The sequence below is a fragment of the Salmo salar genome, chromosome ssa13 (assembly GCF_905237065.1).
Source record: "Salmo salar chromosome ssa13, Ssal_v3.1, whole genome shotgun sequence".
NCBI lineage: Eukaryota > Metazoa > Chordata > Actinopteri > Salmoniformes > Salmonidae > Salmo > Salmo salar.
The window spans coordinates 6,312,758-6,336,428 of NC_059454.1; positions in this window are offsets into that span (position 1 = coordinate 6,312,758).

A 23,671-nucleotide genomic window follows, 5' to 3' on the forward strand; every position below is an offset into this window, starting at 1 on the left:
GAGGAGCTTTATTACATTACGATGCACCAATAGGAGGAGCTTTATCACATTACGATGCACCAATAGAAGGAGCTTTATTACATTACGATGCACCAATAGGAGGAACTTTATCACATTACGATGCACCAATAGGAGGAGCTTTATCACATTACGATGCACCAATAGAAGGAGCTCACCCAAGAGAAGATACACAATTTGTTTAACGTGAATGATTACATAAAATACCGCTATAACAACACTTTCTAGAGAGCTTTAACATCCCCGCTGTCACGCCCTGACCTTAGAGAGACGTTTTATTTCTCTTTTGGTTAGGTCAGGGTGTGATGTGGGGTGGGCATTCTATGTTATCTATTTCTTTGTGTTGGCCGAGTAGGGTTCCCAATCAGAGGCAGCTGTCTGTCGTTGTCTCTGATTGGGAATCATACTTAGGCAGCCTTTTCCCACCTGTGTTTGTGGGTAGTTGTTTTCTGTTTTGTATTCTGTACCTGACAGAACTGTGCGCTTTCGTTTTTCCCTTTGTTATTTTGTTTGAGTGTTTCAGTGATTAAATAAAGAAATCATGAACACTTGCTGCGCTTTGGTCCGCTCCTTCATACAACAAATGTGACAGAATCTCCCACCACCAAATGACCAAGCAGCGTGGTCAGGACCAATGGACATGGGAGGAAATCCTGGACGGGAAAGGACCCTGGAGGCAGGCCGGGGAGTATCGCCGTCTGAAGGAGGAGATTGAAGCAGCGAGAACAGAACGGCGACGATACGAGGAACTAGCATGGAAACGACGGAAGCACGAGAGGCAGCCCCCAAAAAAATTGGGGGGGGGGCACACGGGGAGATTGGCAGAGTCAGGGTTGAGTCCTGAGCCAACTCCCCGTGCTTACCGTGGGGAGCATGTGACCAGTCGGGCACCGTGTTATGCGGTGATGCGCACTGTATCTCCAGCATTGCGCATTCACAGCCCGGTGCGCTCGTTGCCGGCTCCCCGCATTTGTTGCGCTAAAGTGAGCATTCAGCCAGGACGGATTGTGCCGGCTCAGCGCTCCTGGTCTCCAGTGCGCGTCCACGGGCCAGTATATCCTGTGCAAGCTCCGTGCACCCGGTCTCCAGTGCATCTCCCCAGTCCGGTGAGACCTGTTCCGGCTCCACATACGACGCCTCCAGTGATGATCCATAGTCCGAAGCCTCCAGTGATGATCCATGGCACGAAGCCTCTAGTGCTAATCCATGGCTCGGAGCCTCCAGTGATAATCCATGGCCCGGAGCCTGTAGGGATGATCCAACATTTTGACCATGTTCTGTTATAATATCCACCCTGCACAGCCAGAAGAGGACTGGCCACCCCTCATAGCTTGGTTCCTCTCTAGGTTTCTTCCTAGGTTTTTGGCCTTTCTAGGGAGTTTTTCCTAGGGAGTTTTTCCTAGCCACCGTGCTTCTTTCACATGCTTTGCTTGCTGTTTGGGGTTTTAGGCTGGGTTTCTGTACAGCACTTTGAGAATATCAGCTGATGTACGAAGGGCTATATAAAAATACATTTGATTTGATTTGATTTGATGGCACGAAGCCTCCAGTGATAATCCATGGCACGAAGCCTCCAGTGATGATCCATGGCCCGGAGCCTGTAGGGATGATCCATGGCATGAAGCCTCCAGTGATGATACATGGCGTGGAGCCTGTAGTGACGATCCATGGCATGGAGCCTGCAGCGACGGTCTTCAGTCCGGAGCCTCCAGCGACGGTCCCCAGTCCGGGGCCTCCAGCGACGGTCCCCAGTCCGGGGCCTCCAGCGACGGTCCCCAGTCCGGGGCCTCCAGCGACGGTCCCCAGTCCGGGGCCTCCAGCGACGGTCCCCAGTCCGGGGCCTCCAGCGACGGTCCCCAGTCCGGGGCCTCCAGCGACGGTCCCCAGTCCGGGGCCTCCAGCGACGGTCCCCAGTCCGGAGCCTCCAGCGGCGGTCCGCAGTCCGGAGCCTCCAGCGGCGGTCCGCAGTCCGGAGCCTCCAGCGGCGGTCCGCAGTCCGGAGTCTCCAGCGGCGGTCCGCAGTCCATAGTCTTCAGCGGCGGTCCGCAGTCCAGAGTCTCCAGCGGCGGTCCGCAGTCCGGAGTCTCCAGCGGCGGTCTGCAGTCCGGAACCTCCAGCGGGGGTTCCCAGCTCGGAGCCTCCGGCGTTGATCCACGGTCCGGTTGCTCCGGCGACAATCCACGGTCCAGTGACACAAAAGCGGAGGGATCAGCGGGAGGAGCAGGGGCTACGCCCCAAACCGGAGCCGCCACCAAGGGTAGATGCCCACCCAGACCCTCCCCTATAGGTTCAGGTTTGCGGCCGGGAGACAGCACCTTTGGGGGGGGGTGGGGTACTGTCACGCCCTGACCTTAGAGAGCCATTTTATTTCTCTTTTGGTTAGGTCAGGGTGTGATGTGGGGTGGGCATTCTATGTTATCTATTTCTTTGTGTTGGCCGAGTAGGGTTCACAATCAGAGGCAGCTGTCTGTCGTTGTCTCTGATTGGGAATAATACTTAGGCAGCCTTTTCCCACCTGTGTTTGTGAGTAGTTGTTTTCTGTTTTGTATTCTGTACCTGACAGAACTGTGCGCTTTTGTTTTTCCATTTTTCCATTACATTTACATTTAAGTCATTTAGCAGATGCTCTTATCCAGAGCGACTTACAAAATGGTGCATTCACCTTATGATATCCAGTGGAACAACCATTTTACAATAGTGCATCTAAATATTTTAAGGGGGGGGTTAGAAGGATTACTTTATCCTATCCTAGGTATTCCTTAAAGAGGTGGGGTTTCAGGTGTCTCCGGAAGGTGGTGATTGACTCCGCTGTCCTGGCGTCGTGAGGGAGCTTGTTCCACCATTGGGGTGCCAGAGCAGCGAACAGTTTTGACTGGGCTGAGCGGGAACTGTGCTTCCTCAGAGGTAGGGGGCCAGCAGGCCAGTGGTGGATGAACGCAGTGCCCTTGTTTGGGTGTAGGGCCTGATCATAGCCTGAAGGTATGGAGGTGCCGTTCCCTTCACAGCTCCGTAGGCAATCACCATGGTCTTGTAGCGGATGCGAGCTTCAACTGGAAGCCAGTGGAGAGAGCGGAGGAGCGGGGTGACGTGAGAGAACTTGGGAAGGTTGAACACCAGACGGGCTGCGGCGTTCTGGATGAGTTGTAGGGGTTTAATGGCACAGGCAGGGAGCCCAGCCAACAGCGAGTTGCAGTAATCCAGACGGGAGATGACAAGTGCCTGGATTAGGACCTGCGCCGCTTCCTGTGTGAGGCAGGGTCGTACTCTGCGAATGTTGTAGAGCATGAACCTACAGGATCGGGTCACCGCCTTGATGTTTGTGGAGAACGACAGGGTGTTGTCCAGGATCACGCCAAGGTTCTTAGCACTCTGGGAGGAGGACACAAGGGAGTTGTCAACCGTGATGGCGAGATCATGGAACGGGCAGTCCTTCCCCGGGAGGAAGAGCAGCTCCGTCTTGCCGAGGTTCAGCTTGAGCTGGTGATCCGTCATCCACACTGATATGTCTGACAGACATGCAGAGATGCGATTCGCCGCCTGGTTATCAGAAGGGGGAAAGGAGAAGATTAATTGTGTGTCGTCTGCATAGCAATGATAGGAGAGACCATGTGAGGATATGACAGAGCCAAGTGACTTGGTGTATAGCGAGAATAGGAGAGGGCCTAGAACAGAGCCCTGGGGGACACCAGTGGTGAGAGCGCATGGTGCGGAGACAGATTCTCGCCACGCCACCTGGTAGGAGCGACCTGTCAGGTAGGACGCAATCCAAGCGTGGGCCGCGCCGGAGATGCCCAACTCGGAGAGGGTGGAGAGGAGGATCTGATGGTTTTCCCTTACCTTATTTTGATTTGAGTGTTTTTTGATATTAAAAATCATGAACACTTACCACGCTGCACTTTGGTCCACTCCTTCTGACGAAACCCGTTACACCCGCAACTTAATACCTCGTAAACATTTATCAGGACACTCAACAACAACAACAAAACCAGAAAACAGCAATGGAATATTCCGGGTCCCAAATGGCACCCTATTCCCTATGAAGTGAACTACTTTTGACAGAATAGGCGCCCTTATTCCCTATAAAGTGCACTACATTTGAAAGACAAGGGTGCCATTTGGGAGGCACATTGTCAGTATAAGAGTCACTAGTAATGTTTAGTGATGTTGATGCTTTAGAAAAAAACATAAGCCTCTAGCTCAGCCAGCCAGACTAAATCCATAATAACAGATTTTTGTGATATGCGAATAATGCGACCGGAAATGAAAAAAAAGGTGTTTTTGTGTGTGTGTGTGAGCGCGTTTGAGTGTGCATGTGTGTGTGTGTGTGTGTGTGTGTGTGTGTGAGCGCGTTTGAGTGTGCACATGTGTGAGTGTGTGCGTTCATGCACGCATGTGTGTGTATCCTTACTGTGATTACAAACATGTGTAACTCAGGCCGTTGAGACTCTGTAACTCTAATGACCATTGAGACTGTAAATCTGAGGCCATTGAGACTCTATAACAATGAGGACATTGAGACTCTGTAACTCTGAGAACATTGAGAAGCTGTAACTCTGAGGACATTGAGTCTATGTTGATGAATAGGTTGTGTGTGGGTCATGCCTTGTCCTTAGAATCTAATTAAGCCACACAAAGAGCTCTCTCTCTCTCTCTCTCTCTCTCTCTCTCTCTCTCTCCTCTGTCAGACCCCAGACTCTCTCTCTCTCTCTCCTCTGTGAGACCCCAGACTCTCTCTCTCTCTCCTCTGTCAGACCCCAGACTCTCTCTCTCTCTCTCTCTCTCTCCTCTGGCAGACTCCAGACTCTCTCTCTCTCCTCTGTCAGACCCCAGAATTTCTCTATCTCTCTCCTCTGTCAGACCCCAGAGTCTCTCTCTCTCTCTCTCTCTCTCTCTCTCTCTCCTCTGTCAGACCCCAGACTCTCTCTCTATCTCTCTCTCCTCTGGCAGACTCCATACTCTCTCTCTCTCCTCTGTCAGACCCTTTGAATTTCTCTCTCTCTCTCCTCTGTCAGACCCCAGACTCTCTCTCTCTCTCCTCTGTCAAACCCCAGACTCTCTCTCTCTCTCTCCTCTGTCAGACTCCAGACTCTCTCTCTCCTCTGTCAGACCCCAGACTCTCTAGCTCTCTCTCTCTGTCTCTCTCCTCTGTCAGACCCCAGACTCTCTCTCTCTCTCTCTCTCCTCTGTCAGACCCCACACACTCTCTCTCTCTCTCTCTCACACTCTCTCTCTCTCTCTCGCCCAGACTCTCTCTCTCTCTCCTCTGTCAGACCCCAGACTCTCTCTCTCTCTCTCTCTCTCTCCTCTGTCAGACCCCAGACTCTCTCTCTCTCTCTCTCTCTCCTCTGTCAGACCCCAGACTCTCTCTCCATCTCTCTCTCCTCTGGCAGACTCCAGACTCTCTCTCTCTCCTCTGTCAGACCCCAGAATTTCTCTCTCTCTCTCTCTCCTCTGTCAGACCCCAGACTCTCTCTCTCTCTCCTCTGTCAGACCCCAGACTCTCTCTCTCTCTCTCTCCTCTGTCAGACTCCAGACTCTCTCTCTCCTCTGTCAGACCCCAGACTCTCTCTCTCTCTCTCTGTCTCTCTCCTCTGTCAGACCCCAGACTCTCTCTCTCTCTCCTCTGTCAGACCCCAGACTCTCTCTCTCTCTCTCTCCTCTGTCAGACCCCAGACTCTCTCTCTCTCTCTCTCTCCTCTGTCAGACCCCAGACTCTCTCTCTCTCTCCTCTGTCAGACCCCAGACTCTCTCTCTCTCTCCTCTGTCAGACCCCAGATTCTCTCTCTCTCCTCTGTCAGACCCCAGACTCTCTCTCTCTCCTCTGTCAGACTGCAGACTCTCTCTCTCTACTCTGTCAGACCCCAGACTCTCTCTCTCTCTCTCTCCTCTGTCAGACCCCAGACACTCTCTCTCTCTCTCCTCTGTCAGCCCTCAGACTCTCTCTCTCTCTCTCCTCTGTCAGACCCCAGACTCTCTCTCTCTCTCCTCTGTCAGACCCCAGACTTTCTCTCTCTCTCTCTCTTCTCTCTCAGACCCCAGACTCTCTCTCTCTCTCCTCTGTCAGACCCCAGACTCTCTCTCTCTCTCTCTCTCTCTCTCCTCTGTCAGACCTCAGACTCTCTCTCTCTCTCTCTCTCTCCTCTGTCAGACCCCAGACTCTCTCTCTCTCTCTCTCTCCTCTGTCAGACCCCAGACTCTCTATCTCTCTCTCTCTGGCAGACTCCAGACTCTCTCTCTCTCCTCTGTCAGACCCCAGAATTTCTCTCTCTCTCTCTCCTCTGTCAGACCCCAGACTCTCTCTCTCTCTCCTCTGTCAGACCCCAGACTCTCTCTCTCTCTCTCCTCTGTCAGACTCCAGACTCTCTCTCTCCTCTGTCAGACCCCAGACTCTCTCTCTCTCTCTCTCTCTCTCTGTCTCTCTCCTCTGTCAGATTTCAGACTCTCTCTCTCTCTCCTCTGTCAGACCCCAGACTCTCTCTCGCTCTCTCCTCTGTCAGACCCCAGACTCTCTCTCTCTCTCTCTCTCTCTCCTCTGTCAGACCCCAGACTCTCTCTCTCTCTCCTCTGTCAGACCCCAGACTCTCTCTCTCTCCTCTGTCAGACTCCAGACTCTCTCTCTCTCCTCTGTCAGACCCCAGACTCTCTCTCTCACTCTCTCTCCTCTGTCAGACCCCAGACACTCTCTCTCTCTCTCCTCTGTCAGACCTCAGACTCTCTCTCTCTCTCTCTCTCTCTCTCCTCTGTCAGACACCAGACTCTCTCTCTCTCTCCTCTGTCAGACCCCAGACTTTCTCTCTCTCTCTAACTTCTCTCTCAGACCCCTGACTCTCTCTCTCTCTCTCTCTCTTCTCTGTCAGACACCAGATTCTCTCTCTCTCTCTCTTCTGTCAGACCCCAGACTCTCTCTCTCCCCTGTCAGACCCCAGACTCTCTCTCTCTTTCTCTTCTGTCAGACCCCAGACTCTCTCTCTCTTTCTCTTCTGTCAGACCCCAGACTCTCTCTCTCTCCTCTGTCAGACCCCAGACTCTCTCTCTCTTTCTCTTCTGTCAGACCCCAGACTCTCTCTCTCTCCTCTGTCAGACCCCAGACTCTCTCTCTCTCTTCTGTCAGACTCCAGACTCTCTCTCTCTCCTCTGTCAGACCCCAGACTCTCTCTCTCTCTCCTGTCAGACCCCATACTCTCTCTCTCTCTCTCTCCTCTGTCAGACCCCAGACTCTCTCTCTCTCTCTCTCTTCTCTGTCAGACCCCAGACTCTCTCTCTCTCTCCTCTGTCAGACCCCAGACTCTCTCTCTCTCTCTCCTCTGTCAGACCCCAGACTCTCTCTCTCTCTCTCTCCTTTGTCAGACCCCAGACTCTCTCTCTATCTCTCTCTCTCCTCTGGCAGACTCCAGACTCTCTCTCTCTCCTCTGTCAGACCCCAGAATTTCTCTCTCTCTCTCTCTCCTCTGTCAGGCCCCAGACTCTCTCTCTCTCTCCTCTGTCAGACCCCAGACTCTCTCTCTCTCTCTCCTCTGTCAGACTCCAGACTCTCTCTCTCCTCTGTCAGACCCCAGACTCTCTCTCTCTCTCTCTCTCTCCTCTGTCAGACCCCAGACTCTCTCTCTCTCTCTCTCTCTCCTCTGTCAGACCCCAGACTCTCTCTCTCTCTCTCTCTCTCCTCTGTCAGACCCCAGACTCTCTCTCTATCTCTCTCTCCTCTGGCAGACTCCAGACTCTCTCTCTCTCCTCTGTCAGACCCCAGAATTTCTCTCTCTCTCTCTCTCCTCTGTCAGACCCCAGACTCTCTCTCTCTCTCCTCTGTCAGACCCCAGACTCTCTCTCTCTCTCTCCTCTGTCAGACTCCAGACTCTCTCTCTCCTCTGTCAGACCCCAGACTCTCTCTCTCTCTCTCTCTGTCTCTCTCCTCTGTCAGATTCCAGACTCTCTCTCTCTCTCCTCTGTCAGACCCCAGACTCTCTCTCGCTCTCTCCTCTGTCAGACCCCAGACTCTCTCTCTCTTTCTCTCCTCTGTCAGACCCCAGACTCTCTCTCTCTCTCTCTCTCCTCTGTCAGACCCCAGACTCTCTCTCTCTCTCCTCTGTCAGACCCCAGACTCTCTCTCTCTCCTCTGTCAGACTCCAGACTCTCTCTCTCTCCTTTGTCAGACCCCAGACTCTCTCTCTCGCTCTCTCTCCTCTGTCAGACCCCAGACACTCTCTCTCTCTCTCCTCTGTCAGACCTCAGACTCTCTCTCGCTCTCTCTCTCCTCTGTCAGACCCCAGACTTTCTCTCTCGCTCTCTCCTCTCTCAGACCCCAGACTCTCTCTCTCTCTCTTTCCTCTGTCAGACCCCAGACTCTCTCTCTCTCTCTCTCTCCTCTGTCAGACCCCAGACTCTCTCTCTCTCTCCTCTGTCAGACCCCAGACTCTCTCGCTCTCTCCTCTGTCAGACTCCAGACTCTCTCTCTCTCCTTTGTCAGACCCCAGACTCTCTCTCTCTCTCTCTCTCCTCTGTCAGACCTCAGACTCTCTCTCGCTCTCTCTCTCCTCTGTCAGACCCCAGACTCTCTCTCCTTCTCTCCTCTGTCAGACCCCAGACTTTCTCTCTCTCTCTCTCTTCTCTCTCAGACCCCAGACTCTCTCTCTCTCTCTCTTCTCTGTCAGACACCAGACTCTCTCTCTCTCTCTTCTGTCAGACCCCAGACTCTCTCTCTCCCCTGTCAGACCCCAGACTCTCTCTCTCTCTTTCTCTTCTGTCAGACCCCAGACTCTCTCTCTCTTTCTCTTCTGTCAGACCCCAGACTCTCTCTCTCTCCTCTGTCAGACCCCAGACTCTCTCTCTCTCTTTTGTCAGACTCCAGACTCTCTCTCTCTCCTCTGTCAGACCCCAGACTCTCTCTCTCTCTCTCCTCTGTCAGACTCCAGACTTTCTCTCTCTCTCTCTTCTGTCAGACTCCAGACTCTCTCTCTCTCTCTCTCTCTCCTCTGTCAGACCCCAGACTCTCTCTCTCTCTTCTGTCAGACTCCAGACTCTCTCTCTCCTCTGTCAGACCCCAGACTCTCTCTCTCTCTCTCTCTCTTCTGTCAGACCCCAGACTCTCTCTCTCTCTCTTCTGTCAGACCCCAGACTCTCTCTCTCTCTCTCTCCTCTGTTGCACCCCAGACTCTCTCTCTCTCTCTCCTCTGTCAGACCCCAGACTCTCTCTCTCTCCTTCTCTCTCTCTTCTGTCAGACCCCAGACTCTCTCTCTCTCCTTCTCTCTCTCTTCTGTCAGACTCCAGACTTTCTCTCTCTCTCTCTCCTCTGTCAGACCCCAGACTCTCTCTCTCTCTCTCCTCTGTCAGACCCCAGACTCTCTCTCCCTCTTCTGTCAGACCCCACTCTCTCTCTCTCGCCTCTGTCAGACCCCAGACTCTCTCTCTCTCCTCTGTCAGACCCCAGACTCTCTCTCTCTCTCTCTTCTGTCAGACCTCAGACTCTCTCTCTCTCTCACCTCTGTCAGACCCCAGACTCTCTCTCTCTCCTCTGTCAGACCCCAGACTCTCTCTCTCTCCTCTGTCAGACCCCAGACTCTCTCTCTCTCCTCTGTCAGACCCCAGACTCTCTCTCTCTCCTGTCAGACCCCAGACTCTCTCTCTCTCCTGTCAGACCCCAGACTCTCTCTCTCTCTCCTCTGTCAGACCCCAGACTCTCTCTCTCTCTCTCTATCTCCTGTCAGACTCCAGACTCTCTCTCTCTCTCTCTCTGTCAGACCCCAGACTCTCTCTCTCTCTCTCTCTCTCTTCTGTCAGACTCCAGACAGCCAATTTGATATTGAATGCAGACTTAGCTATTAGCAAGCTGCAGAGGAAAGATTAAAATGACTTAACAGAGGAACTGGAAACAATTAAAACAGTGGAGTTCCAACCTGCCTCACCTGTCAGGATGTTGTACTAAAATATCAGTGTGTGTGTGTGTGTGTGTGTGTGTGTGTGTGTGTGTGTGTGTGTGTGTGTGTGTGTGTGTGTGTGTGTGTGTGTGTGTGTGTGTGTGTGTGTGTGTGTGTGTGTGTGGTGTGTGTGTGTGTGTGTATCTGGTACATTTAATAAGGTTCTTCAGTCTTCAGTCTTTCTTTAATTGCTCTGTTGACTGACGTGGGAACTTCAGAGACCAGACCCTGCTGCTCTGCTCTGCTATGCACACACACACACACACACACACACACACACACACACACACACACACACACACACACACACACACACACACACACACACACACACACACACACACACACACACACACACACACACTCCCAGCCACTACCTGCAGTTTGACCCTGGCAGGTCCACAGAGAGGCTCGTGCTTCAGACTGCAGGTGGTAGAGCCTGGGAGCGAGGGTGGGTGGGTGATCAGGCAGTGTGATCCTGAATAGATCTCCTGAATGTCAAGCAATTACCAGCTTTAGAAGTGGGTCCTAAAGGGCAGCCATTTTGACCTTTCTCTGCCCTAACTGGCTCCCTAACTGGCTCCCTAACTGGCTCCCTAAATGGCACCCTATTCCAGCCAGGTCAACAGTATTAGATGCTTGTTAAGGTCCCCAGGATGTGGGAGATGCCTTGTGTATGTATACAATTTCAATACTGTCCACTAGGAGCAATGCAAAGCCCTATTACCTTCCAGTATTACATATAGTATTACCGTCTAGTATTACCATCTAGTATTACCTTCTAGTATAACCTTCTAGTATTACCGTCTAGTATTACCGTCTAGTATTACCATCTAGTATTACCTTCTAGTATTACCATCTAGTATTACCTTCTAGTATTACCTTCTAGTATTACCATCTAGTAATACCATGTAGTATTACCGTCTAGTATTACCATGTACAATTACCTTCTAATATTACCGTCTAGTATTACTGTCTAGTTTTACCATCTAGTATTACCTTCTAGTATTATCATTTAGTATTACCGTCTAGTATTACCGTCTAGTATTATCATTTAGTATTACCGTCTAGTATTACCGTCTAGTATTACCATCTAGTATTACCATCTAGTATTACCTTCTAGTATTACCTTCTAGTATTACCATCTAGTAATACCATGTAGTATTACCGTCTAGTATTACCATGTAGAATTACCTTCTAGTATTACCGTCTAGTATTACTGTCTAGTTTTACCATCTAGTATTACCTTCTAGTATTACCATGTAGTATTACCTTCTAGTATTACCTTCTAGTATTACCGTCTAGTATTACCATGTAGTATTACCTTCTAGTATTACATTCTAGTATTACCCTCTAGTATTACCTTCTAGTATTACCGTCTAGTATTACCGTCTAGTATTACCATCTAGTATTACCTTCTAGTATAACCTTCTAGTATTACCGTCTAGTATTACCGTCTAGTATTACCATCTAGTATTACCTTCTAGTATTACCATCTAGTATTACCTTCTAGTATTACCTTCTAGTATTACCATCTAGTAATACCATGTAGTATTACCGTCTAGTATTACCATGTACAATTACCTTCTAATATTACCGTCTAGTATTACTGTCTAGTTTTACCATCTAGTATTACCTTCTAGTATTATCATTTAGTATTACCGTCTAGTATTACCGTCTAGTATTATCATTTAGTATTACCGTCTAGTATTACCGTCTAGTATTACCATCTAGTATTACCATCTAGTATTACCTTCTAGTATTACCTTCTAGTATTACCATCTAGTAATACCATGTAGTATTACCGTCTAGTATTACCATGTAGAATTACCTTCTAGTATTACCGTCTAGTATTACTGTCTAGTTTTACCATCTAGTATTACCTTCTAGTATTACCATGTAGTATTACCTTCTAGTATTACCTTCTAGTATTACCGTCTAGTATTACCATGTAGTATTACCTTCTAGTATTACATTCTAGTATTACCCTCTAGTATTACCTTCTAGTATTACCGTCTAGTATTACCGTCTAGTATTACCTTATAGTTTTACCTTATAGTATTACCTTATAGTATTACCATCTAGAATTACCATGTAGTATTATTACCTTCTATTATTACCATCTTGTATTACCATCTTGTATTACCATCTAGTATTACCATGTAGTATTACCGTCTAGTATTACCATGTAGTATTATTACCTTCTATTATTACCATCTTGTATTACCATCTAGTATTACCATGTAGTATTACCGTCTAGTATTACCGTCTAGTATTACCGTCTAGTATTACCGTCTAGTATTACCTTCTAGTATTACCTTCTAGTATTACCATCTAGTACTACCATGTAGTATTGCCTTCTAGTATTACCATCTTGTATTACCATCTAGTATTACCATGTAGTATTACCATGTAGTTTTACCTTCTAGTAGGCTTGCGGCTTGCTAGGGTGTTGTGGATTGGTGTACAGGAAGGCCTTAAACTGTGAACTATTGCTCTGAGGCTTGCAGGTTCAATCCCAGTGCTAGGAAATAGTTTAAATGTTTTCTGTTTTAAGGGAACAGGGTACCAATTCAGACACAGCCACTGTTCAGTAAAAGCTTTTTATTTTTATTGTTTCTCTGGTCGGAGCTAGCTACATTTGTTGTTTTTAAATAACCCTTTCCCAATGTATTTTGTCTTTATGTGAAAGTGGGGTAAGTTGAGCCACCTCTTGTATTTAGGAAAACATACATATATGACAAAATACTTTTTAAGAGATCATCATTTCACGGTGGTGGAATTTCTTTACTGCCGCCACCTCCAAAATAACCAGTTCCACCACCTCCAAAATAACCAGTTCCACCACCTCCAAAATAACCAGTTCCACCACCTCCAAAATAACCAGTTCCACCACCTCCAAAATAACCAGTTCCACCACCTCCAAAATAACCAGTTCCACCACTGCCAAAATAACCAGTTACACCACCGCCAAAATAACCAGTTCCACCACCGCCAAAATAACCAGTTCCACCACCGCCAAAATAACCAGCTCCACCATTTCCAAAATAACCAGCTCCACCACCTTCAAAATAACCAGTTCCACCACCTCCAAAATAACCAGTTCCACCACCGCCAAAATAACCAGTTACACCAACTCCAAAATAACCAGTTCCACCACCGCCAAAATAACCAGTGCCAAAACAACCAGTTCCACCACCTCCAAAATAACCAGTTCAACCACCTCCAAAATAACCAGTTCCACTACTGCCAAAATAACCAGTTCCACCACCTCCAAAATAACCAGTTCCACCACCTCCAAAATAACCAGTTCCACCACCTCCAAAATAACCACTTCCACCACCGCCAAAATAACCAGTACCACCACCTCCAAAATAACCAGTTCCATCATCTCCAAAATAACCAGTTCCACCACCTCCAAAATAACCAGTTCCACCACTTCCAAAATAACCAGCTCCACCACCTCCAAAATAACCAGTTACACCACCTCCAAAATAACCATTTCCACCACCTCCAAAATAACCAGTTACACCACCTCCAAAATAACCATTTCCACCACCTCCAAAATAACCAGTTCCACCACCTCCAAAATTACCTTACCACCTCCAAAATAACCAGTTCCACTTCCACCACCTCCAAAATAACCAGTTACACCACCTCCAAAATAACCAGTTCCACCACCTCCAAAATAACCAGTTCCACCACCTCCAAAATTATCAGTTCCACCACCTCCAAAATAACCAGTTCCACCACCTCCAAAATAACCAGTTCCACCACCTCCAAAATAACCAGTTCCACCACCTCCAAAATAACCAGTTCCACCACCTCCAAAATAACCAGTTCCACCACCTCCAAAATAACCAGTTACACCACCTCCAAAATAACCAGTTCCACTACTCTCAAAATAACCAGCTCCACCACCTCCAAAATAGCCAGTTACACCACCTCCAAAATAACCAGTTCCCCCACCTCCAAAATAACCAGTTCCCCCACCTCCAAAATAACCAGTTACCACACCTCCAAAATTATCAGTTCCACCACCTCCAAAAAATCTGTTCCACCACCTCCAAAATAACCAGTTACACCACCTCCAAAATAACCAGTTACACCACCTCCAAAATAACCAGTTCCACCACCTCCAAAATAACCAGTTCCACCACCTCCAAAATAACCAGTTACACCACCGCCAAAATAACCAGTTCCACCACCGCCAAAATAACCAGTTCCACCACCGCCAAAATAACCAGCTCCACCACCTCCAAAATAACAAGCTCCACCACCTTCAAAATAACCAGTTCCACCACCTCCAAAATAACCAGTTCCACCACCGCCAAAAATAACCAGTTATACCAACTCCAAAATAACCAGTTCCACCACCGCCAAAATAACCAGTGCCAAAATCAACCAGTTCCATCACCTCCAAAATAACCAGTTCAACCACCTCCAAAATAACCAGTTCCACTACTGCCAAAATAACCAGTTCCACCACCTCCAAAATAACCAGTTCCACCACCTCCAAAATAACCAGTTCCCCCACCTCCAAAATAACCAGTTACACCACCTCCAAAATTATCAGTTCCACCACCTCCAAAATAACCAGTTCCACCACCTCCAAAATAACCAGTTCCACGTCCTCCAAAATAACCAGTGCCAAAAAACCAGTTCCACCACCTCCAAAATAACCAGTTCCACCACCTCCAAAATAACCAGTTCCACCACCTCCAAAATAACCAGTTCCACCACCTCCAAAATAACCAGTTCCACCACCTCCAAAATAACCAGTTCCACCACCTCCAAAATAACCAGTTCCACCACCTCCAAAATAACCAGTTCCACCACCTCCAAAATAACCAGTTCCACCACCTCCAAAATAACCAGTTCCACCACCTCCAAAATAACCAGTTCCACCACCTCCAAAATAACCAGTTCCACCACCTCCAAAATAACCAGTTCCTCCACCGCCAAAATAACCAGTTCCACCACCTCCAAAATAACCAGTTCCACCACCTCCAAAATAACCAGTTCCACCACCTCCAAAATAACCAGTTCCACCACCTCCAAAATAACCAGTTCCACCACCTCCAAAATAACCAGTTCCACCACCTCCAAAATAACCAGTTCCACCACCTCCAAAATAACCAGTTCCACCACCTCCAAAATAACCAGTTCCACCACCTCCAAAATAACCAGTTCCACCACCTCCAAAATAACCAGTTCCACCACCTCCAAAATAACCAGTTCCACCACCTCCAAAATAACCAGCTCCACCACCTCCAAAATAACCAGTTCCACCACCTCCAAAATAACCAGTTCCACCACCGCCAAAATAACCAGTTCCACCACCTCCAAAATAACCAGTTCCACCACCTCCAAAATAACCAGTGCCAAAACAGTTCCACCACCTCCAAAATAACCAGTTCCACCACCTCCAAAATAACCAGTTCCACCACCTCCAAAATAACCAGTTCCACCACCTCCAAAATAACCAGTTCCACCACCTCCAAAATAACCAGTTCCACCACCTCCAAAATAACCAGTTCCACCACCTCCAAAATAACCAGTTCCACCACCTCCAAAATAATCAGTTCCACCACCTCCAAAATAACCAGTTACACCACCTCCAAAATAACCAGTTCCACCACCTCCAAAATAACCAGTCCAAAACAACCAGTTCCACCACCTCCAAAATAACCAGTTCAACCACCTCCAAAATAACCAGTTCCACCACCGCCAAAATAACCAGTTCCACCACCTCCAAAATAACCAGTTCCACCACCTCCAAAATAACCAGTTCCACCACCTCCAAAATAACCAGTTCCACCACCTCCAAAATAACCAGTTCCACCACCTCCAAAATAACCAGTTCCACCACCTCCAAAATAACCAGTTCCACCACCTCCAAAATAACCAGTTCCACCACCTCCAAAATAACCAGTTCCACCACCTCCAAAATAACCAGTTCCACCACCTCCAAAATAACCAGTTCCACCACCTCCAAAATAACCAGTTCCACCACCTCCAAAATAACCAGTTCCACCACCTCCAAAATAACCAGTTCCACCACCTCCAAAATAACCAGTTCCACCATCTCCAAAATAACCAGTTCCACCACCTCCAAAATAACCAGTTCCACCACCTCCAAAATAACCAGTTCCACCACCCCCAAAATAACCAGTTACACCACCTCCAAAATAACCAGTTCCACCACTGCCAAAATAACCAGCTCCACCATCTCGAAAATAACCAGTTCCACCACCTCCAAAATAACCAGTTCCACCACCTCCAAAAAAACCAGTTCCACCACCTCCAAAATTACCAGTTCCAACACCTCCAAAATAACCAGTTCCACCACCTCCAAAATAACCAGTTCCACCACCTCCAAAATAACCAGTTCCACCATCTCCAAAATAACCAGTTCCACCACCTCCAAAATAACCAGTTCCTCCACCTCCAAAATAACCAGTTCCACCACCTCCAAAATAACCAGTTCCACCACCTCCAAAATAACCAGTTCCACCACCTCCAAAATAACCAGTTCCACCACCTCCAAAATAACCAGTTCCACCACCTTCAAAATAACCATTTCCACCACCGCCAAGATAACCAGTTCCGCCACCGCCAAAATAACCAGCTCCACCACCTCCAAAATAACCAGCTCCACCACCTCCAAAATAACCAGTTCCACCACCTCCAAAATAACCAGTCAAAAACAACCAGTTCCACCACCTCCAAAATAACCAGTTCCACCACCTCCAAAATAACCAGTTCCACCACCTCCAAAAAAACCAGTTCCAACACCTCCAAAATTATCAGTTCCACCACCTCCAAAATAACCAGTTACACCACCTCCAAAATAACCAGTTCCACCACCACCAAAATAACCTGTTCCACCACCGCCAAAATAACCAGCTCCACCACCTCCAAAATAACCAGCCCCACCACCTTCAAAATAACCAGTTCCACCAAATCCAAAATAACCAGTTCCACCACCGCCAAAAAAAACAGTTACACCACCTCCAAAATAACCAGTTCCACCACCGCCAAAATAACCAGTGCCAAAACAACCAGTTCCACCACCTCCAAAATAACCAGTTCAACCACCTCCAAAATAACCAGTTCCACCACCTTCAAAATAACCAGTTACACCACCTCCAAAATAACCAGTTCCACCACCTCCAAAATAACCAGTTCCACCACCTCCAAAATAACCAGTTACACCACCTCCAAAATAACCAGTTCCACCACCTCCAAAATAACCAGTGCCAAAACAACCAGTTCCACCACCTCCAAAATAACCAGTTCAACCACCTCCAAAATAACCAGTTCCACCACTGCCAAAATAACCAGTTCCACCACCTCCAAAATAACCAGTTCCACCACCTCCAAAATAACCAGTTCCACCACCTCCAAAATAACCAGTTCCACCACCTCCAAAATAACCATTTCCACCACCTCCAAAATAACCAGTTCCACCACCGCCAAAATAACCAGCTCCACCACCTCCAAAATAACCAGCCCCACCACCTTCAAAATAACCAGTTCCACCAAATCCAAAATAACCAGTTCCTCCACCGCCAAAAAAAACAGGTCCACCACCTCCAAAATAACCAGTTCCACCACCGCCAAAATAACCAGTTACACCACCTCCAAAATAACCAGTTCCACCACCTCCAAAATAACCAGTTCCACCACCTCCAAAATAACCAGTTCCACCACCTCCAAAATAACCAGTTACACCACCTCCAAAATAACCAGTTACACCACCTCCAAAATAACCAGTTCCACCACCTCCAAAATAACCAGTTCCACCACCTCCAAAATAACCAGTTCCACCACCTCCAAAATAACCAGTTCCACCACCTCCAAAATAACCAGTTCCACCACCTCCAAAATAACCAGTTCCACCACCTCCAAAATAACCAGTTCCACCACCGCCAAAATAACCAGTTCCACCACCTCCAAAATAACCAGTTCCACCACCTCCAAAATAACCAGTGCCAAAACAACCAGTTCCACCACCTCCAAAATAACCAGTTCCACCACCTCCAAAATAACCAGTTCCACCACCTCCAAAATAACCAGTTCCACCACCTCCAAAATAACCAGTTCCACCACCTCCAAAATAACCAGTTCCACCACCTTCAAAATAACCAGTTCCACCAAATCCAAAATAACCAGTTCCTCCACCGCCAAAAAAACCAGTTCCACCACCTCCAAAATAACCAGTTCCACCACCTCCAAAATAACCAGTTCCACCACCTCCAAAATAACCAGTTCCACCACCGCCAAAATAACCAGTTCCACCACCTCCAAAATAACCAGTTCCACCACCTCCAAAATAACCAGTTCCACCACCTCCAAAATAACCAGTTCCACCACCTCCAAAATAACCATTTCCACCACCTCCAAAATAACCAGTTCCACCACCTCCAAAATAACCAGTTCCACCATCTCCAAAATAACCAGTTCCACCATCTCCAAAATAACCAGTTCCACCACCTCCAAAATAACCAGTTCCACCACCTCCAAAATAACCAGTTCCACCACCCCCAAAATAACCAGTTACACCACCTCCAAAATAACCAGTTCCACCACCGCCAAAATAACCAGTGCCAAAACAACCAGTTCCACCACCTCCAAAATAACCAGTTCCACCACCTCCAAAATAACCAGTTCCACCACCTCCAAAATAACCAGTTCCACCACCTCCAAAATAACCAGTTCCACCACCTCCAAAATAACCAGTTCCACCACCTCCAAAATAACCAGTTCCACCACCTCCAAAATAACCAGTTCCACCACCTCCAAAATAACCATTTCCACCACCTCCAAAATAACCAGTTCCACCACCTCCAAAATAACCAGTTCCACCATCTCCAAAATAACCAGTTCCACCACCTCCAAAATAACCAGTTCCACCACCTCCAAAATAACCAGTTCCACCACCTCCAAAATAACCAGTTCCACCACCTTCAAAATAACCATTTCCACCACCGCCAAAATAACCAGTTCCGCCACCGCCAAAATAACCAGCTCCACCACCTCCAAAATAACCAGCCCCACCACCTTCAAAATAACCAGTTCCACCAAATTCAAAATAACCAGTTCCTCCACCACCAAAAAAAACAGGTCCACCACCTCCAAAATAACCAGTTCCACCACCTCCAAAATAACCAGTGCCAAAACAACCAGTTCCATCACCTCCAAAATAACCAGTTCAACCACCTCCAAAATAACCAGTTCCACCACCTCCAAAATAACCAGTTCCACCACCTCCAAAATAACCAGTTCCACCACCTCCAAAATAACCAGTTCCACCACCTCCAAAATAACCAGTTCCACCACCTCCAAAATAACCAGTTACACCACCTCCAAAATAACCAGTTCCACCACCGCCAAAATAACCAGTGCCAAAACAACCAGTTCCACCACCTCCAAAATAACCAGTTCAACCACCTCCAAAATAACCAGTTCCACCACCTCCAAAATAACCAGTTCCACCACCTCCAAAATAACCAGTTCCACCACCTCCAAAATAACCAGTTCCACCACCTCCAAAATAACCATTTCCACCACCTCCAAAATAACCAGTTCCACCACCTCCAAAATAACCAGTTCCACCACCTCCAAAATAACCAGTTCCACCACCTCCAAAATAACCAGTTCCACCACCTCCAAAATAACCAGTTCCACCACCTCCAAAATAACCAGTTCCACCACCTCCAAAATAACCAGTTCCACCACCTCCAAAATAACCAGTTCCACCACCCCCAAAATAACCAGTTCCACCACCTCCAAAATAACCAGTTCCACCACCGCCAAAATAACCAGCTCCACCATCTCGAAAATAACCAGTTATACCACCTCCAAAATAACCAGTTCCACCACCTCCAAAAAAGCCAGTTCCACCACCTCCAAAATTATCAGTTCCAACACCTCCAAAATAACCAGTTCCACCACCTCCAAAATAACCAGTTCCACCACCTCCAAAATAACCAGTTCCACCACCTCCAAAATAACCAGTTCCACCACCTCCAAAATAACCAGTTCCACCACCTCCAAAATAACCAGTTACACCACCTCCAAAATAACCAGTTCCACCACCTCCAAAATAACCAGTTCCACCACCTCCAAAATAACCAGTTCCACCACCTCCAAAATAACCAGTTCCACCACCTTCAAAATAACCATTTCCACCACCGCCAAAATAACCAGTTCCGCCACCGCCAAAATAACCAGCTCCACCACCTCCAAAATAACCAGCCCCACCACCTCCAAAATAACCAGTTCCACCACCGCCAAAATAACCAGTGCAAAAACAACCAGTTCCACCACCTCCAAAATAACCAGTTCAACCACCTCCAAAATAACCAGTTCCACCACCTCCAAAAAAGCCAGTTCCAACACCTCCAAAATTATCAGTTCCACCACCTCCAAAATAACCAGTTACACCACCTCCAAAATAACCAGTTCCACCACCACCAAAATAACCTGTTCCACCACCGCCAAAATAACCAGCTCCACCACCTCCAAAATAACCAGCCCCACCACCTTCAAAATAACCAGTTCCACCAAATCCAAAATAACCAGTTCCACCACCGCCAAAAAAAACAGTTACACCACCTCCAAAATAACCAGTTCAACCACCTCCAAAATAACCAGTTCCACCACCTTCAAAATAACCAGTTACACCACCTCCAAAATAACCAGTTCCACCACCTCCAAAATAACCAGTTCCACCACCTCCAAAATAACCAGTTACACCACCTCCAAAATAACCAGTTCCACCACCTCCAAAATAACCAGTTACACCACCTCCAAAATAACCAGTTCCACCACCGCCAAAATAACCAGTGCCAAAACAACCAGTTCCACCACCTCCAAAATAACCAGTTCAACCACCTCCAAAATAACCAGCTCCACCACTGCCAAAATAACCAGTTCCACCACCTCCAAAATAACCAGTTCCACCACCTCCAAAATAACCAGTTCCACCATCTCCAAAATAACCAGTTCCACCACCTCCAAAATAACCAGTTCCACCACCTCCAAAATAACCAGTTCCACCACCTCCAAAATAACCAGTTCCACCACCTCCAAAATAACCAGTTCCACCACCTCCAAAATAACCAGTTCCACCACCTCCAAAATAACCAGTTCCACCACCTCCAAAATAACCAGTTCCACCACCTCCAAAATAACCAGTTCCACCACCTCCAAAATAACCAGTTCCACCACCTCCAAAATAACCAGTTCCACCACCTCCAAAATAACCAGTTCCACCACCTCCAAAATAACAAGTTCCACCACCGCCAAAATAACCAGTTCCGCCACCGCCAAAATAACCAGCTCCACCACCTCCAAAATAACCAGCCCCGCCACCTTCAAAATAACCAGTTCCACCAAATCCAAAATAACCAGTTCCTCCACCGCCAAAAAAAACAGGTCCACCACCTCCAAAATAACCAGTTCCACAACCGCCAAAATAACCAGTGCCAAAACAACCAGTTCCACCACCTCCAAAATAACCAGTTCCACCACCGCCAAAATAACCAGTGCCAAAACAACCAGTTCCACCACCTCCAAAATAACCAGTTCAACCACCTCCAAAATAACCAGTTCCACCACCTCCAAAAAAACCAGTTCCACCACCTCCAAAATAACCAGTTCCACCACCTCCAAAATAACCAGTTCCACCACCTCCAAAATAACCAGTTCCACCACCTCCAAAATAACCTGTTCCACCACCTCCAAAATAACCAGCTCCACCACCTCCAAAATAACCAGCTCCACCACCTTCAAATTAACCAGTTCCACCACCTCCAAAATAACCAGTTCCACCACCTCCAAAATAACCAGTTACACCACCTCCAAAATAACCAGTTCCACCACCGCCAAAATAACCAGTGCCAAAAAACCAGTTCCACCACCTCCAAAATAACCAGTTCAACCACCTCCAAAATAACCAGTTCCACCACCTCCAAAATAACCAGTTCCACCACCTCCAAAATAACCAGTTCCACCACCTCCAAAATAACCAGTTCCACCACCTCCAAAATAACCAGTTCCACCACCTCCAAAATAACCAGTTCCACCACCTCCAAAATAACCAGTTCCACCACCTCCAAAATAACCAGTTCCACCACCGCCAAAATAACCAGTGCCAAAACAACCAGTTCCACCACCTCCAAAATAACCAGTTCCACCACCTCCAAAATAACCAGTTCCACCACCTCCAAAATAACCAGTTCCACCACCTCCAAAATAACCAGTTCCACCACCTCCAAAATAACCAGTGCAAAACCAGTTCCACCACCTCCAAAATAACCAGTTCCACCACCTCCAAAATAACCAGTTCCACCACCTCCAAAATAACCAGTTCCAACACCTCCAAAATTACCAGTTCCACCACCTCCAAAATAACCAGTTACACCACCTCCAAAATAACCAGTTCCACCACCACCAAAATAACCTGTTCCACCACCGCCAAAATAACCAGCTCCACCACCTCCAAAATAACCAGCCCCACCACCTTCAAAATAACCAGTTCCACCAAATCCAAAATAACCAGTTCCACCACCTCCAAAAAAACCAGTTACACCACCTCCAAAATAACCAGTTCCACCACCGCCAAAATAACCAGTGCCAAAACAACCAGTTCCACCACCTCCAAAATAACCAGTTCCACCACCTCCAAAATAACCAGTTCCACCACCTTCAAAATAACCAGTTACACCACCTCCAAAATAACCAGTTCCACCACCTCCAAAATAACCAGTTCCACCACCTCCAAAATAACCAGTTCCACCACCTCCAAAATAACCAGTTCCACCACCTCCAAAATAACCAGTTACACCACCTCCAAAATAACCAGTTCCACCACCTCCAAAATAACCAGTGCCAAAACAACCAGTTCCACCACCTCCAAAATAACCAGTTCCACCACCTCCAAAATAACCAGTTCCACCACCGCCAAAATAACCAGTTCCACCACCTCCAAAATAACCAGTTCCACCACCTCCAAAATAACCAGTTCCACCACCTCCAAAATAACCAGTTCCACCACCTCCAAAATAACCAGTTCCACCACCTCCAAAATAACCAGTTCCACCACCTCCAAAATAACCAGTTCCACCACCTCCAAAATAACCAGTTCCACCACCTCCAAAATAACCAGTTCCACCACCTCCAAAATAACCAGTTCCACCACCTCCAAAATAACCAGTTCCACCACCTCCAAAATAACCAGTTCCACCACCTCCAAAATAACCAGTTCCACCACCTCCAAAATAACCAGTTCCACCACCTCCAAAATAACCAGTTCCACCACCTCCAAAATAACCAGTTCCACCACCTCCAAAATAACCAGTTCCGCCACCGCCAAAATAACCAGCTCCACCACCTCCAAAATAACCAGCCCCACCACCTCCAAAATAACCAGTTCCACCAAATCCAAAATAACCAGTTCCTCCACCGCCAAAAAAAACAGGTCCACCACCTCCAAAATAACCAGTTCCACCACCGCCAAAATAACCAGTGCCAAAACAACCAGTTCCACCACCTCCAAAATAACCAGTTCAACCACCTCCAAAATAACCAGTTCCACCACCGCCAAAATAACCAGTTCCACCACCTCCAAAATAACCAGTTCCACCACCTCCAAAATAACCAGTTCCACCACCTCCAAAATAACCAGTTCCACCACCTCCAAAATAACCAGTTCCACCACCTCCAAAATAACCAG